This window comes from Crocodylus siamensis, chromosome 1, assembly GCF_052110815.1.
Source record: "Crocodylus siamensis isolate JL-2025a chromosome 1, ASM5211081v1, whole genome shotgun sequence".
NCBI classification, from domain to species: Eukaryota; Metazoa; Chordata; order Crocodylia; family Crocodylidae; genus Crocodylus; species Crocodylus siamensis.
Window position 1 is genome coordinate 296,150,115 of NC_143395.1, and position 14,753 is coordinate 296,164,867.

Sequence of the window (14,753 nt, forward strand, 5' to 3'; positions counted from 1 at the left end):
AGGGCAGTGGATGATGGCTCCAACAGGTCTTTTAATGCAAATGTTAATTGGACTATAATTTAAAGGAGAACTAAAGAAGAAATGAGTGACATGTTTTGCTGCAATTCATTTTATGCTAACTGAAGCTGTAGAACTAGCTAAGGGATCCTAACAGCTGTATCCCTACACACAACTCCCCAGTACTTTTTGTTGCATTGTTTTAAGTCCCAGAGGGGAAAAAATACAGACAAGCATATCCAGCACCTTGTTATGCACTTTATGGATTTTGTCTGCCTTTTATAAGTAATCTAGTTAAAATGTTTACTACTAGAGGTACATGGATACATTAGTCTGATATCAGATTGGTACCGAAATAAAGAAAATTTGCTCCATCAGGCAGGTATCGACCTGATGGGGCCAGTAATTTGGCTGATAAATGCTTCTGCTGCGTGCAGCCTCCAGCTGGTAAGTCTGTTGTGGTGGAAGAGGAGTGGGGAGGAAAGGGGCGTGGTGGGGTAGATCAACATCCTGTGATAGGTGGTGGTGATGAGGGAGGGGGCAGGGGTAGGTGCTGCCCAGGAGAGGAGGGGTAGGCAGAGCTGCGACTCGGGGGTGGGGTACAGCAGCTCCCACCACTGCCTGCACCCCAGAAGGGCATGGGTGGCGGGGGAGCATATGCCTCTGGATCTGCGTGGGGCAGGGTGGGCTGCAGCCGGGGCCTCATGGGACTCTTCTCAGAGCAGGTGCCAGCAGCACTGGGAGGATGCTACACGCATCCCAAATTTCACCGCAGCTCAGCTCCCAGCTGCCACCCAACACTGCCCCAGTTCTTCCCGGCATGTGGGTGGAGGTGTGGCATTGAGCCAGAGCAGCACCAGGACCAACGTTGGGGCAGAGCTGCAATATGCTGCCTGCATGCCCCTGTAATGGGTGCTGGTTCCTCGGGCAGGGGCATGCAGGGAGTGGATCGCAGCTCTGCCAGGGCACCAGCCCTTGCTGTCACCACCCAGTGATCCTAGGGTCTCCATGGAGTCTAGCTGGGACCTACATGGGCAAGGTACACAGCCAGGCAGGCTGGATGGGGCTGCAGGTGGGTGGGGAGCTGCGTCTAAGAGTACGATGGACAGGCATGTCTGGAACTGGGATCTTGGGACGGTGAAAGCACGTGGCTGGGGCCCAAGGCAGAGCTGCAATCCACTTCCTACATGCCCCCATCTGCAGAACCAGCATCTATCACAGGAGCATGCAGGCAGCAGATCACGGTTCTGCCGCAGGCCCTGGGCTTGTACTGTCACTTCCCCACAATCCTAATTCTGATCCCTGGCCCTGCCTGCCTGTCTCGCTCTCAGCCCCATCTCAGGTGCCCAGCCACATGCCCTACCCACACAGATTCCATCCTCAGCAGGGCAGTCAAGCTGGGATGCAGGGCTGGGTCCAGCAGCGACAGCCAGAAGGAACCATTGCTGGGGCTAAAGGGAAAAACACTTCAGCTGCTAGGCTGCCCCAGCCCTGCTGTGCACCTGGGGGTGGCAGAACCCGGGCTGCCCCCACGCCTGGGCCAGGCAGAGCCAAGAGGCCTGCTGTAGGCCAAACTTGGCAGGTTGAATCTGGCCTGCAGGCCATATTTTCCCCACATCTGGTTTAAGCACTGATGCTCTGTAGCTTCTGCCTAGGTTTACCATGGTGAGCATGGAGCAGGCGGCAGCAGCATGGGGAAGGAGGCAAAGCAGCAGAGTATACCTTGGAAAGGGTGATGAAGAAGAAAGAGAGCATCAAAAGCACGTGAGGGAGAAGAAAAGAGCATGGCAGATTAGCAGACCCAAGAAGGGAACCATCCAATAAGGGCCATTTAAAAAAAAACACCAAAAACCTGCGCAGATCCCCAAAACATACCATTGAAAAGAAAAGGATGAGCAAATCAAATTATCAGGGCATAACAGACAGACTAAATTCTACATCACTTTGCAGAACAAGGGTGGGAATACAGAACTTCTGGTAAGAATAAGGTATTAGCCACAGAATTAAAAATAGGATAAATGACTAAGCCACAAGAACACCACTGAAACTTAAACCCAGCCAATTGCTCTTAGAACCTCACTCCTGATAATGCCAAAGTTTGTTTCCTATGTGTACATTCATTTCACTTTATCTCTAAGCACTGTTACTTTGCATCCCATGAACACCACTCATTATAGTAGTATACAACTTTGCTATAATATTACCTTACTTCATTTTCAGCTGTTAAAATCCAGTATGTAAATCCACACACAATCAGAATCCACACTCAATCAGTCTTCTTTAAATAGTATCTGAAAGATAATAAGAAAAAGGACCTCTGAGTAGATCCATAGCAACAGAATAAATTAATGAAATGTAATCCTGGAAGGTAATACATGGAGGGTCAAGTCCAGAAAAGCACCACTCACATAAAGCAGATTATTCTTTTGTAAATTAATGTCTTCAGAATTTAAAAAGGGAATCCAGAGTAGCATATATACACTACTGAGGAAAGAAAAAGTGTTAAGAAAGAAGCGTAACAGTAATTGTAGTAGCCATTTATTAGATTTGTGAAGATATAATACATAGATACTGAAATACTTTCTTTAAATCAGTATTACTTATTTCAGGAAAACTAGCTTTAAGCTCAAAGTTTAAGCATCCATAGCAGACTAATCATGACAGCTTGGTGGGGATATCTAAATGTGCGCTGAGCTGACTAAGTGGTAAAGTGTCACTATCTACACATACAGCACTATTAGGTCAGAGTAAACTAATCAACTCTGCCATAGGACAATACTGCCCAACACAAGTATTATTTGTTAAAGTGGAATTATTTACTCCACAGCAACACACGTGTAGACAGTGACCGGGCCTGGCTGGGGCACAACGGTGCTACAGTACAGGGACTGCCTGCCAGCTAGCCCTGTACTGTAACACCCTCATGCCCCAGCCAGCCCCTCTGCAGCATGTTGAGCCGAGTCAAAGCAGCTCTGGGCTGGCAAGCTAATCCGCCCCCCAGACCCACTGCCAGCCAGGGCTGCGCTGCCCAAGCTCAACATGCCACAGTCCTGTGCACACGTGTAAGTGCTGCACCCAGGAGCAATAAACTCCAGAGCAAACCGTGCCAGAGTTTATTCAGGCATGCTAATTGCACATGTAGATGCGCCCAGTGTGGGCTAATTTATCTATCTGAGATGGGTTTTGCTGCTGGCAGAGCTCTGTGCCATGATGTTTACAAGTTTACCAATATTCACACTACCCCTACCTACTCCACATTGACCAAGTTTAATAGTGCCAGAAATTCCCTACAGACTCAGGAACCCTCCCTAGAAGGGAGCTTGTTGCCACAAAGAGGGCTCTGTTGAAAAAGGTAGCTTGCAAATGAACTGGGCCCATCAACAAATTTTGCACCAACCATCAAACAAGCATAGGAATTCGAACGTCTGTTTCTCATAAACTGACATACGAAATAGGTAACTAAAGAGTCTGGTGCACTCTTGTTTTAGTCCCACAACTTATCTTTCCAGGATATTTAATTAGTCTTAACGTCACGTTTTGTGATATACCCAGAATTCTTGTGACAAAAGTCAGACCCTTACTGCAAAGGCAGCAGAGAGGTTCTCTGAGTGCTGTAAGATTACTGCTCCTGACTCCAAATCCACTACAACTACCTACCATGTACAATGCTTTGATACCTTAGCAACACAGCTTCCCTGACACATGAAGGCAGCTTATTCCACAGGCTCTTTCTTAAATGAGATGACAAATGCAGAAATTCTCCCCTGAGAATACATGAGCTGGCTATGTGCACCAGTGATGATTCACTGCTGGCAATGACATTAGAATCTGGTATCATTAGAATCACGGCTCGGAGCACCCCCAGCCAGGTCATGCGGCACTACAGGGAGTTGGGAGCGGGGATTAGGGGTCTGGGAGCTCAGGTGGCGTTTTCCTCAATCCTCCCAGTCTCGGGCTATGGGCTGAGGAGGGAGAGGAGGATCCACGCAGTGAACCAAAGACTGCGGCGCTGGTGTTATCGGGAAGGCTTTGGCTTCCATGACCACAGCCCGCTCTTTGGAGAGAGAGGCAGCGAGCTGCTAGGAAGAGATGGCCTCCACCTCTCTCCCCTGGGGAGGAGGCTCTTCTCAGCCAGGTTGGCTGACCTGCTCCACTGGGCTTTAAACTAAGCCCGCTGGGGGATGGGGGGACTACTGCCCCTGCTGGCCCGCTGAACGGCCCTTGCAAAGCCAGCGGGCCAAGGCACTTAAGGGGGTACTTAAGGAAGCCCACCCCTGCCCCAGCCCTGGCACAATCTGTGCGCAAGGCAAGAACCCCCAAGGGCACACTTGCCTGCCTGTACACTAATGCCAGGAGCCTGGGCAACAAGCAGGATGAGCTCGTCCTCCTGCTCAGTGCAAAGAAATATGATGTCATTGGGATAACGGAGACCTGGTGGGACTCCACCCATGACTGGACCAAGGGTATAGAGGGCTATACCCTATACAGGAGGGATCGTGTTGGCAAAAGGGGCGGGGGTGTAGCTCTCTATGTGAAGGAAAGCTACATGTCCCTGCAAGCTGATGGCGACCAGCATGGACAGCTAGAGACCCTCTGGGTAAAAATTCGTGGGGAATTCGGCACAGGGGGACACAATGGTGGCAGTCTACTACAGACCTCCCACTCAAAGTCCTGAGCTTGACCAGGAGTTCGCCTGGGAACTGACTGAGGCCGCTTGCTCCAGGACCTTGGTTGTCATGGGTGACTTCAATTACCCGGACATCTCGTGGGAAGATCACTCAGCAAAATCCGAGCGGTCGCAAAGCTTTCTTTCGTGCGTGGATGACCTCTACCTGACTCAAGAAGTCTGTGGGCCAACGAGAGGCAAAGCGCTGCTCGACCTGGTACTGGCTACGGGGGACGACCTAATCGGCGACCTAGTGATTGATGGGAAGTTGGGTGACAGCGACCACGAGCTGATCACCTTCACCATCCGCCGTAAAGCTGGCAAGTCAGTCAGCAACACAGAAGTCCTTGACTTCAGAAAAGCCAACTTTGACAAGCTCAAGAGGCTAGTCGGTCAGGCCCTCAGAGACTGTGACCCCAGGGAGATGGGAGTTCAAGAAGAGTGGTTGCTTCTCAAGGAAGTGATCCTCAGTGCACAAGCTAAATCTATTCCAACACGGAGGAAAGGCAGCAAGAAGGCACAGCAGCCCCCCTGGCTCTCCAGAGACCTAGCGGACCTCCTGCAGCTAAAAAGGAAAGCCTACAAAGGATGGAGGACGGGATTCACCTCCAAGGAGGATTACTCCGCGCTGGTCCGGTCCTGCAGGGAGCAAACCAGGAAAGCCAAGGCTGCAACTGAACTCCAACTAGCTTCAAGCATCAAGGACAACAAAAAGTCCTTTTTCAGATATGTGGGGAGCCAGAGGAAAAGCAAGGGCAATGTTGGACCCCTGCTAAACCAGATGGGGCAACCGGCAACTGATGCCCAGGAAAAAGCGAACCTATTAAACAGGTACTTTGTGTCAGTCTTTCATCAGTCACACGGGATGCCCATGCCTGCTATGGGACAGGGAAATCTGGGTGAGGGGGATCCCCTACCCTCCATCAATGCTGACCTCGTGAAGGAACACCTTGAGAAGCTGGATACCTTCAAGTCAGCTGGCCCTGACAACCTGCACCCCAGGGTACTCAAGGAGCTGGCGAGCGTCATAGCCCAGCCCCTGGCACGGATCTTTGAAAACTCCTGCCGCTCTGGTGTAGTGCCCGAAGACTGGAAGAAGGCCAATGTGGTGCCGATCTTCAAGAAAGGGAGGAGAGTGGATCCGGCTAACTACAGGATTAGTAGTTAGCCTGACTTCTATCCTGGGGAAGATCCTAGAAAAGTTTATTAAGGAGGCCATCCTTGAGGGACTGGCCCAGGCTAACATTCTAAGGGACAGCCAGCACGGGTTTGTTGCGGGTAGGTCTTGTTTGACCAATCTCATTTCCTTCTATGACCAGGTGACCTATCACCTGGACAAGGGAGAAGAGATTGATGTCATATATCTTGACTTCAAAAAAGCTTTTGATCTGGTATCCCATGATCACCTCTTGGCCAAACTGCCCAGTTGTGGCCTTGGCTCCACCATGATCCGCTGGCTGGTAAATTGGCTTCGTGTTCGGACCCAGAGGGTTGTGATTGATGGCAGTCACTCATCATGGTGCCCTGTAACCAGTGGGGTCCCTCAAGGCTCTGTCCTGGGACCCATACTGTTCAACATCTTTATTAACGATGTGGACATTGGAGTCAGGAGTGGACTGGCCAAGTTCGCCGATGACACCAAACTTTGGGGCAAAGCACCCACGCCAGAAGATAGGCGGGTGATCCAGGCTGACCTGGACAAGCTCAGCAAATGGGCAGACGAGAACCTCATGGTGTTTAACACCGATAAATGCAAGGTTCTCCACCTTGGGAGGAAAAACCTGCAGCACCCTTATAGGCTCGGCAGTGCTACGTTGGTTAGCACTACAGAAGAAAAAGACTTGGGGGTCATCATTGACCACAGGATGAACATGAGCCTGCAATGCGATGCTGCAGCTAGTAAAGCGACCAAAATGCTGGCGTGCATCCATAAATGCTTCTCGAGCAAATCCCGGGACGTCATTCTCCCCTTGTACTCGGCCTTGGTGAGGCCGCAGCTGGAGTACTGCGTCCAGTTTTGGGCTCCACAATTCAAAAAGGATGTGGAGAAGCTTGAGAGAGTCCAGAGGAGAGCCACGCGCATGATCAGAGGTCAGGAAAACAGATCTTATGATGACAGGCTGAGAGCCATGGGACTCTTTAGCCTCGAAAAGCGCAGGCTCAGGGGTGATCTGATGGCCAACCTATAAGTTTATCAGGGGTGACCACCAGGATCTGGAGGAACATCTGTTCACCAGAGCGCCCCAAGGGATGACGAGGTCGAACGGTCACAAACTCCTGCAAGACCGTTTCAGGCTGGACAGAAGGAAGAATTTCTTTACTGTCCGAGCCCCCAAGGTCTGGAACAGTCTGCCAGCGGAGGTGGTTCAAGCACCTACATTGAACACCTTCAAGAGTAAATTGGATGCTTATCTTGCTGGGATCCTATGACCCCAGCTGACTTCCTGCTCTTTGGGCAGGGGGCTGGACTCGATGATCTCCCGAGGTCCCTTCCAGCCCTAATGTCTATGAAATCTATGAAATCTAAATCTGGTTGAGGCATCAACCAGATGCCTCAGTAGGGATAATGCTGGAGAGAGGGTCAACAACAGGGAGCTGGATGAGCAGAAAATTCATCACACCCTCCTGAAACACACATATTGCTTCACTGTAGGTTTCCCCTTAAATTTGAATATCTTCTTAGGAAAAAGACTATGGAATGTGACTACTTGTTATTCAAAAGACATAGGAGCAGTGGTTTTAGTGTCATATATTAGCAGGGACTTTGCAGAATGGAAATATATTGTGCAGTGCCTTAATGTACTCAAGCTGCATCAGACAGAAGAGAAACACATGCAGAAAGCAGCACAGCACTTTTAAATACCACATCCAGCCCCACCACCCCACACCCAGAATGATAAATGCCAAAAAAATTGAGATAACCGTTAAAATGCCTATTAAGAAGCCTGTAAATTGCTTTATGGATTTAAAGCAGTTTACCAGGACAGGGAAAACTCTGGTTTGGCTACTTTTAACGCTTTTCAGGGCAATAACAGCTAAGATACTTGCATACACACAAATCCTTAAACACTGATAAACACTGAGCTCCTAAAAATGGTTAAATGTGGGGAAATACATATGCTGTAAACCCAATTATGTTTTGATACTCTAAATGATAAGGTTTAACCAAAACTATTTAAAAACACAGCCTATTACATTGCAAGACATCATCAATACAGAGGAGGAAGAATTTCAATATCAAAATGAAGAACTGGATGATCTTGGTGACTAGGGGTATTTATACACGTGCTCCTGGAGTGGGGGGAGAGTGCTTTAATTACAGCATCTCTCAGAATGACGCATCACGTGCTTCAGTGTCTCTGCACTGAAAAATGGGAGGGGGGGTACTTTAACTAAAGCTCGTTAAACAAGCTTTAGTTAAAGCACTCCCACTGCCATTTTTCAGTGTGGGGATGCTGATGCATGTGACGCTGGAGTCTGCTGGAGCACGGTAATTACCATGCTCCAGCAGACCCGATTAATCAAGTCTGTTCCGATGCGCTGTAATTAGTTTAGTAACGAAGCTTAATAATATGAAGTACAAGATGACACAATTAGTGATCAATAACAGACATGTCAGCTATAAATAAAATGAAAGAGTTCATCAGTTGGAAGTGACAGGAGGAGAAAAACATGCCTGTTTTTCCACAGAATGATTATGAGCCACCAATGTGATACAGCAATGAAAATGGCAAATATCATTACAGCATTTATCAAGAGAGGTATTTCCAGTACAGGTTTGGAAGAACTAATGACATCGTATGAAGCACTAGCAGGACGTCTTATGCACAATTTGAATAATCTATATTCAAGAAAGAGGGACTAAAACTGGATCAGGGAAAGAGAAGGGGTAGTAGGATGATCATGGGAATACAGAGTCCCTTCTCTTACAAGAGAATACTGAAAAAATTGACTTATTTAGCTGAGGAAAACAAATGTGAGAAGGAACCTGATTATCCTCTATAAATACATTGGAGCAAACCTCTAGGAGCAATAAGAACAATTTATGCTATAGGACTTTCGGCACAAAACCAAACGGGTATAAACTGACCAGGAATATTATCAAGGCAGGGCAGTAGAAGGTGGTTTCTAACGCTCACAAAACTGAGATCTGGAATGCCTTTCAGTAGGGACCAAAACAGCTAACTTTGTTTACAATGCAGCTTAGTAAGTTTATAAAAATGACTGTATGAAGTGGCTGCCTGTGATAGCAGGGGACTGGACTCAGTGACCCAGGAGGTCCTTTGCAGTCCTCTGTTCCTATGCAATTAATTTCACAGTGTTCAGCCTCATTGCATCTGAATGTGCAATCACAAAATAGTATCTGTTCATATGAGCGGTCTATAATGAGACCTGAGTTTTCTTTTCTCTTTCACTACCAGAGGCAGGTAGAATTTTCTTTCTTATTTCCAACCTGATCTCACCTTCATAAATATTTCAAGAAATTCTTATTTATTTTGGATTTTGGAGGGGAGAAAAACCTTACTTGGTTCTGAAGTTTAAGCAGGGATGGAGTATTTTGTTGGTATGGTGGCTTTGGGTGGGCTCAGCTGCTAGTTTTAACTGATTTTATTTTTGTAATTTCAGTCATTCACTAGCACCCAAAGTGCCAGTCAGGCACCTTTAATGCTTCTAAAACCTACACAAAGAAATATTTTGTATTTCATTATCTATTTTTCTCAACCCATTCTGTGAATACACTGGATAGTGTAAGGTTTGCTATTTTCCTGTTCAAGCTGACAGTTCCTAGATAAGCAAATAGTCATTTATAAAAGAAGAGACTGAAAGTCACAGTTACCCAGTCTGAGTATTGAGTGCTACTATAATTTAGATGCTGTGTTATAATTCTCTAATATACAATGCCACTATTAACTGCAGGGCATTTAACGTCAGGACCACTTAAACCAAACAAATCACCACCAATTCCATTTAAGAACAGGGGTTGAGAGTAGCAAAGGAGATGACAAAATACACTTGACTCAAAAAGCTCAATTAAATCTCTAAACAGGATAAAATATGGTATCTAACACTTAGTCTCCACCCAACTTCTTCCAACCATTAATAGTGTTTTAAATAAAGGAGTATAGTATATTTAAACATATAATTTGACCATGGTACTGGTAAACAGAAGGCAGAGCAGCGTGCTATGTTGGGGCACTTTTACACGTGCTCCAGGGGTGGGCGGCTCCAAAAGTTGCTCTAATTAAAGTGTTGCAGTGTTTTGTGCGTCAGCATCCCCACACTTAAAAATGCTGGTGGGGGTGCTTGAATTAAAGCGCATTCAATAAATTATAGTTTGAAGCGGCCCCACCACCATTTTTAAGTGCGGGGACACTGATGCACGAGATGTGGGAGGCTGCTGGAGTGTGGCACCCTAATTACCAATTACTCAATTAATCAAGCCTGCTTCGATGTGCTGAAATTCCAGTGCGTAAGAGGAGTCTCCCTGCTCATGTATAAGCACCCCCTCAGATTAATTTGGTCAGAGAGGCATAACAAAGTAGGGTGTTACCTACAAAAGCTCATGACCCTCTGAATTCATTTCTAAGGTGCCACCCTGCTTTAACTTCTGCCTGACTTCAGACTAAACACACCTAGCCACTTCTCTGTTACTGGCAGACAAAAGTAAACTGAGCCAAATTACATGCTATTATCCCAATGATGATCCTTTTGAGATACTGTGAGACAGAGTGCAGTGGGCAGACTGAACACAAAGCTAGAAACCAGAAGCTCCTGAATTTCAAGCTAAGCTGTACTGGTAATGGTTAGCTTTGCAGCCTTGGGCAAGTTCTCTTCATTTCCCTGGTTCATGTTTCATCATAGACAGAATAGGGATAATACTACTTGCTAACTTTAGAAGATTTTAAAAAATGAATTATGTACATGGTTCATAGAAAATCCACGAGACTACAATTACGTTGCTGAGTATGTGAATTTGAATGTTCTCTCAAGTTTTACCTAAACTAAAAAAAACCAAACAGGTTCAGTTTAAAAAGTATTAGCTGACAAGACTTTAAATAGATGTTGCACCTAGTGATGAAAAGGCAAGCTTTTTTAAAACTAAATTAGCTACTTGTGGTCCACTCTAGGTTCCCTGCATCCTATGCTGAATGGTCTTCAAAGGGTCATTTTTTCTTTACTCTTAAAACTGCATTTTCTGAGCACGTGCCTTAAAGATCCTTTTTCTTGTGATGCAATTTAAATATAGATCCAATTTTTAAAAATATTTAATGCTATATACATTCTGCTTTAATACCAGCTATAACTAATTTATATGAACTTCACCGCTTATTTTATTCTCTTACTTGGGTTATATATGATCTAATTGGGGATGGTCCTGCTTTGAGTAGGGGGTTAGACTCCTGAGGTCCCTTCCAACCCTAATTGTCTATGATTATGATTCTATATACAATAGTGATTTTTCTCCCAATTATTAAACGAGGTTAATGCAGTGTCATTTACAATAGAAAGGCTCTAGCTAACCGCTGAGTCATAGCAAAACCCTCCCCCGCTGTATGCCATATTGCAGCTTTTCTAATCAAGTTGCTTTGTAATAGCTGTAAAACAGGAGAGTGTGATTACACTCTTTCATATCATACCACACTTTTGAAAACGTTCTGCCTTTGGCCTTCTGCATTAAGACAAGAGGGCAAGGCTCTCCACGGCCAGGTATACAGCACTGTTTACATTAAAACAGGATGAAGTTTGGCTTGTGATCTACACAAAGGTAGTTCAAAGTCCTTGCTGCCAGAATTTAAAAATCCTCCAGGTCATTAACTGCAAGGAAATATATTGGGGCACATCTTTATTCCATTCCCCTGCAGACTTCAAACTCTCCAGTTCTTCTCACTGGGAACCTCTGAGAGAAATGAATTTTTGACTGCTATATAAACATGGCTAATATAAAAAACCAGCAAAAGCTCAACAATATGGAGCTGATATAGCTATGCCATTATCCCTAAGCAGCAAAGCACAAGCAGCACGGGACACCACCATGACAGACAAACCTTTTTAAAGGCAGATATGCAAAGATGCACTTACTGTGAGAGGAGTGTATTTTTGTACTGCAAATTCCCTACTCACTGCCACTCTGTTTCTCACCCTCCAGAAAATGACAGTCTCCCCTGGAAGAAGCAGGCAACTTATGATTTTCTTTCGTAATTAATATGCTTGGGAGCATTTCTGAAGAGTCTGGAATCCATGATACCAGGTGTAGTTTAGTCCTCTTTGCAAATAGGTAAAAATATTTACCTTAATAGACAGCAAGCTTATCACCAGTCTTACTTAGATGTGCAGGGCAGTCAGGCATCCCCTACATCTGTGCCTAGGGTCCTGCTCATAGTTTCACTTCAGTTCAGGCTTGGGAGGATGTGTGGAGATGCCTGGCATTCCTACCTGTGAGAAAGGAGGCATGGGGTGGGGTGGGGTGGGATGAAGGGTTGGGGAAAACCTGGTACTACCTGAGCGCAGTGTGTGGGGAAAGAACATCTTCCAATTGTTTGAATTACACTTTTGTCTCTGTTTTGCTCCTGGGGCAGCGCAGCTTCAGCCTGCATTGTACGGTTAGTCTGGGCCAGAGAAAATTTCCTGCTATCATGATTGAAGGACTTTAATTTCTGCTATTCAGGCAGTAAATCTGGACAAAGTATTTTTCCTAGGTCAGGCTAGCAATGACTCTGCCTGTCCTCTGCTAGTGGAAGAAGAGTAACTGAGTCCTATCTGGTCCCCTTTTTTGGTTTTGCTCCAGAATCTTACCCCATTTTTAAAGCTGGCAATTAATGGCAGGTTTCATTTAATGTTTGTCTGATCACTTCTCATTTTGCTGAGTAATCACCTGCAATTCCCCCCCAGTCAAAATGCTCTTGAATTCTTATATAATAAAGGGCTTAGTCTGTCTGGCCGTAACACTCTTGGAGCGCTCTGATTGGTTAATGAAACAATCAACCAGAGTGCAGAGCACTGCCATGACAGTGCTGATGGAATGGGGGGGGTGAGGCCAGCGCGCTGGAGGCAGCGTGGGGCGTTGGCATAGGGGGACAGAGGAGGTGGCGGGGCAAGCTGCCCTCTCACTCCCCACAAGGTGGTAGCACCACAGGATGGTGGGTGGCAGTGCTCTGTCCCTGCCTGCCCCTCCCCCCACAATTCTTAATGGGCAATCTGCTAATACTTAATAAAATACTGATTCTTGGAATTAAAAACAAACAAGCAAAAAGTAAATTCTTCAGTCTAAGATGACTATCAACATCTGCATGGCCCCTGTGGCAATTTTACTTGAAAATATTAATTTACACAAAGTATTATCACAACTATATCTAGGGGTGCACTGATAAAGATTTTCTTGGCCAATACCAAGCCAATAGCCGATTTACAGGAAGGCAGCCAGGCAGCTTGGAGAGCAGCCTCCTACTGGTAAGTCTGTTGGGGAGGAGGGGGCAGGGAAAGGGGTGTGAAGGGGCAGATCGAGGCCTCCACAGTGAGGGAGGGAGTAGGGCTGGGGTGGGCACTGCCCAGCCAGGGCAGTGAATGGGATCCAGAGCTTGGAGTGAGGCAGAGCCACAGACAACTCACCCAGGGGGCACAGGGCAGGGAGGGGCAGCTCCCTACCATTGCGTGCACCCTCAAGGGAGGCATGTGCCCCCCAGATTTGTGCACACAGTGAGGGTAGACTAGCTGGCTGCTGTAGGGTCAGGGTCAGGGTCAGGGGCTGCAACAACCTCTTCCTGGTGGAAGACTGGGCTGGGGCTGCACTCGGGGCAGCTGGGGATAGGGTGGGTTCAGCTGTGGCAGCGGCACTGGGAGGGGTGGCTACAGTGGGGCTATGGGGAATTCTGGGGTGGCAGCAGAGCTAATTGCCCCGAGCAGGGGCAATGCTAGGGGGCGGTTGGGGAGGTTATAGCCACCCCAAAATTCCCTGTAGTCCCCCCTCCCAGCATCACTGCCTTTACCCGCCCTGTGCAGGTGTGCCTGCCCTTCCCCTACCTGCCCTGAGCACAGCCCCAGCCCAGCCCCCTGCCAGGAAGAAGCTGGCACTGCCCCTGGCCCTGAGTCCACAGTGGGCAGCCTGCCTTTGCCTTGTGCACAAATCTGTAGGGGGCACATGCAGTGGTGGGGAGCACTACCCTCCCCACCCTTCAAAACCCCCTAGACAAGCTGCCCACAGCTCCATCCTGCTTCCATCCCCAGTGTCCGATCCCCATCCCCTGCTCCACCCCACCCTCATTGTGGGGGGGCCTTTATATGCACCCCCCATGCCTCTTCCCTCCCCCATGCTCCTTCCTCCCCAGACTTACTCCTGACTATGTGCATACTGCAGCTGTGTGCACACACGTGGCATTTATCGGTGACATTATCAGCCAAAAAAGCAAATTGCTGATAATGTTAATTTTCCTGTCAATCTGATATGCGACCAATATATCTATGGATCGCTAATTATATCAAAACATGACATTCAGAAAGAGAAGAAAAATTTTTCTTGATCCAACTACTGCAGAATAATTTCAATCTTGCTTGCATTAAATGCAGTGCCTATTTTTAGCTATCTTACCATCTATTTTTAGCTCCCCTCTTGAATGAAAAAAAAATGTGCATACACAGCAGCTCCTGAAAATAAATACTCACACATGCCTACAGAGCAATGCATCTATCCAGAGTACAGTGATGCCCTACAAAATAGGAATCAAGGGGAAATGAGATTAGAAGATCAAGTCCCAGTCAAGCAAACTGCTTGGCATACAGAACCCATTCATTTTGAAATGTTAAAGGAAGGCCTTCTTTTGCTGAGAAGTCAATCTGCGACTGCGGAATTGGTGCCATCGTGCGGGTTTTGCCTTCTACAACCACAATCCAGACTTTCATGAGAGAGGTATCCTGGGATGAGATGGTCTTTATCTTTTTTCTAAAGGTAAGAGTCTGTTCTCTTACAGGTTGGCTGATCTCCTCTGAGGGGCTTTAAACTAGGTTCGTAGGGGGATGGGGATGCAATGGACAACGAGAACATAGGTTCAGAGAACCACGAGCCATGCATTGCATCAGCCCAGGTAAGCACTAAGGG

At 46.9% G+C, this 14,753-nt stretch overlaps 1 protein-coding gene across 10 annotated transcripts in view; it reads right to left on the minus strand.

Moving 5' to 3' along the window:
* INPP4A (inositol polyphosphate-4-phosphatase type I A) overlaps positions 1 to 14,753 on the minus strand; it is a 197,502-nt gene that overhangs the window by 108,208 nt on the left and 74,541 nt on the right. For 7 of the 10 annotated variants that reach the window (XM_090065091.1, XM_090065119.1, XM_090065100.1 and 4 more), the window contains exon 2: positions 2,202 to 2,288. The exons of 1 other annotated variant lie outside the window; for it this stretch is intronic. The gene's annotated coding sequence lies outside the window, so the exon portion shown is untranslated. The remainder of the gene's footprint in view (positions 1 to 2,201; positions 2,289 to 14,753) is intronic. 2 more of the 10 variants (XM_090065059.1, XM_090065066.1) reach the window with 1 other exon arrangement.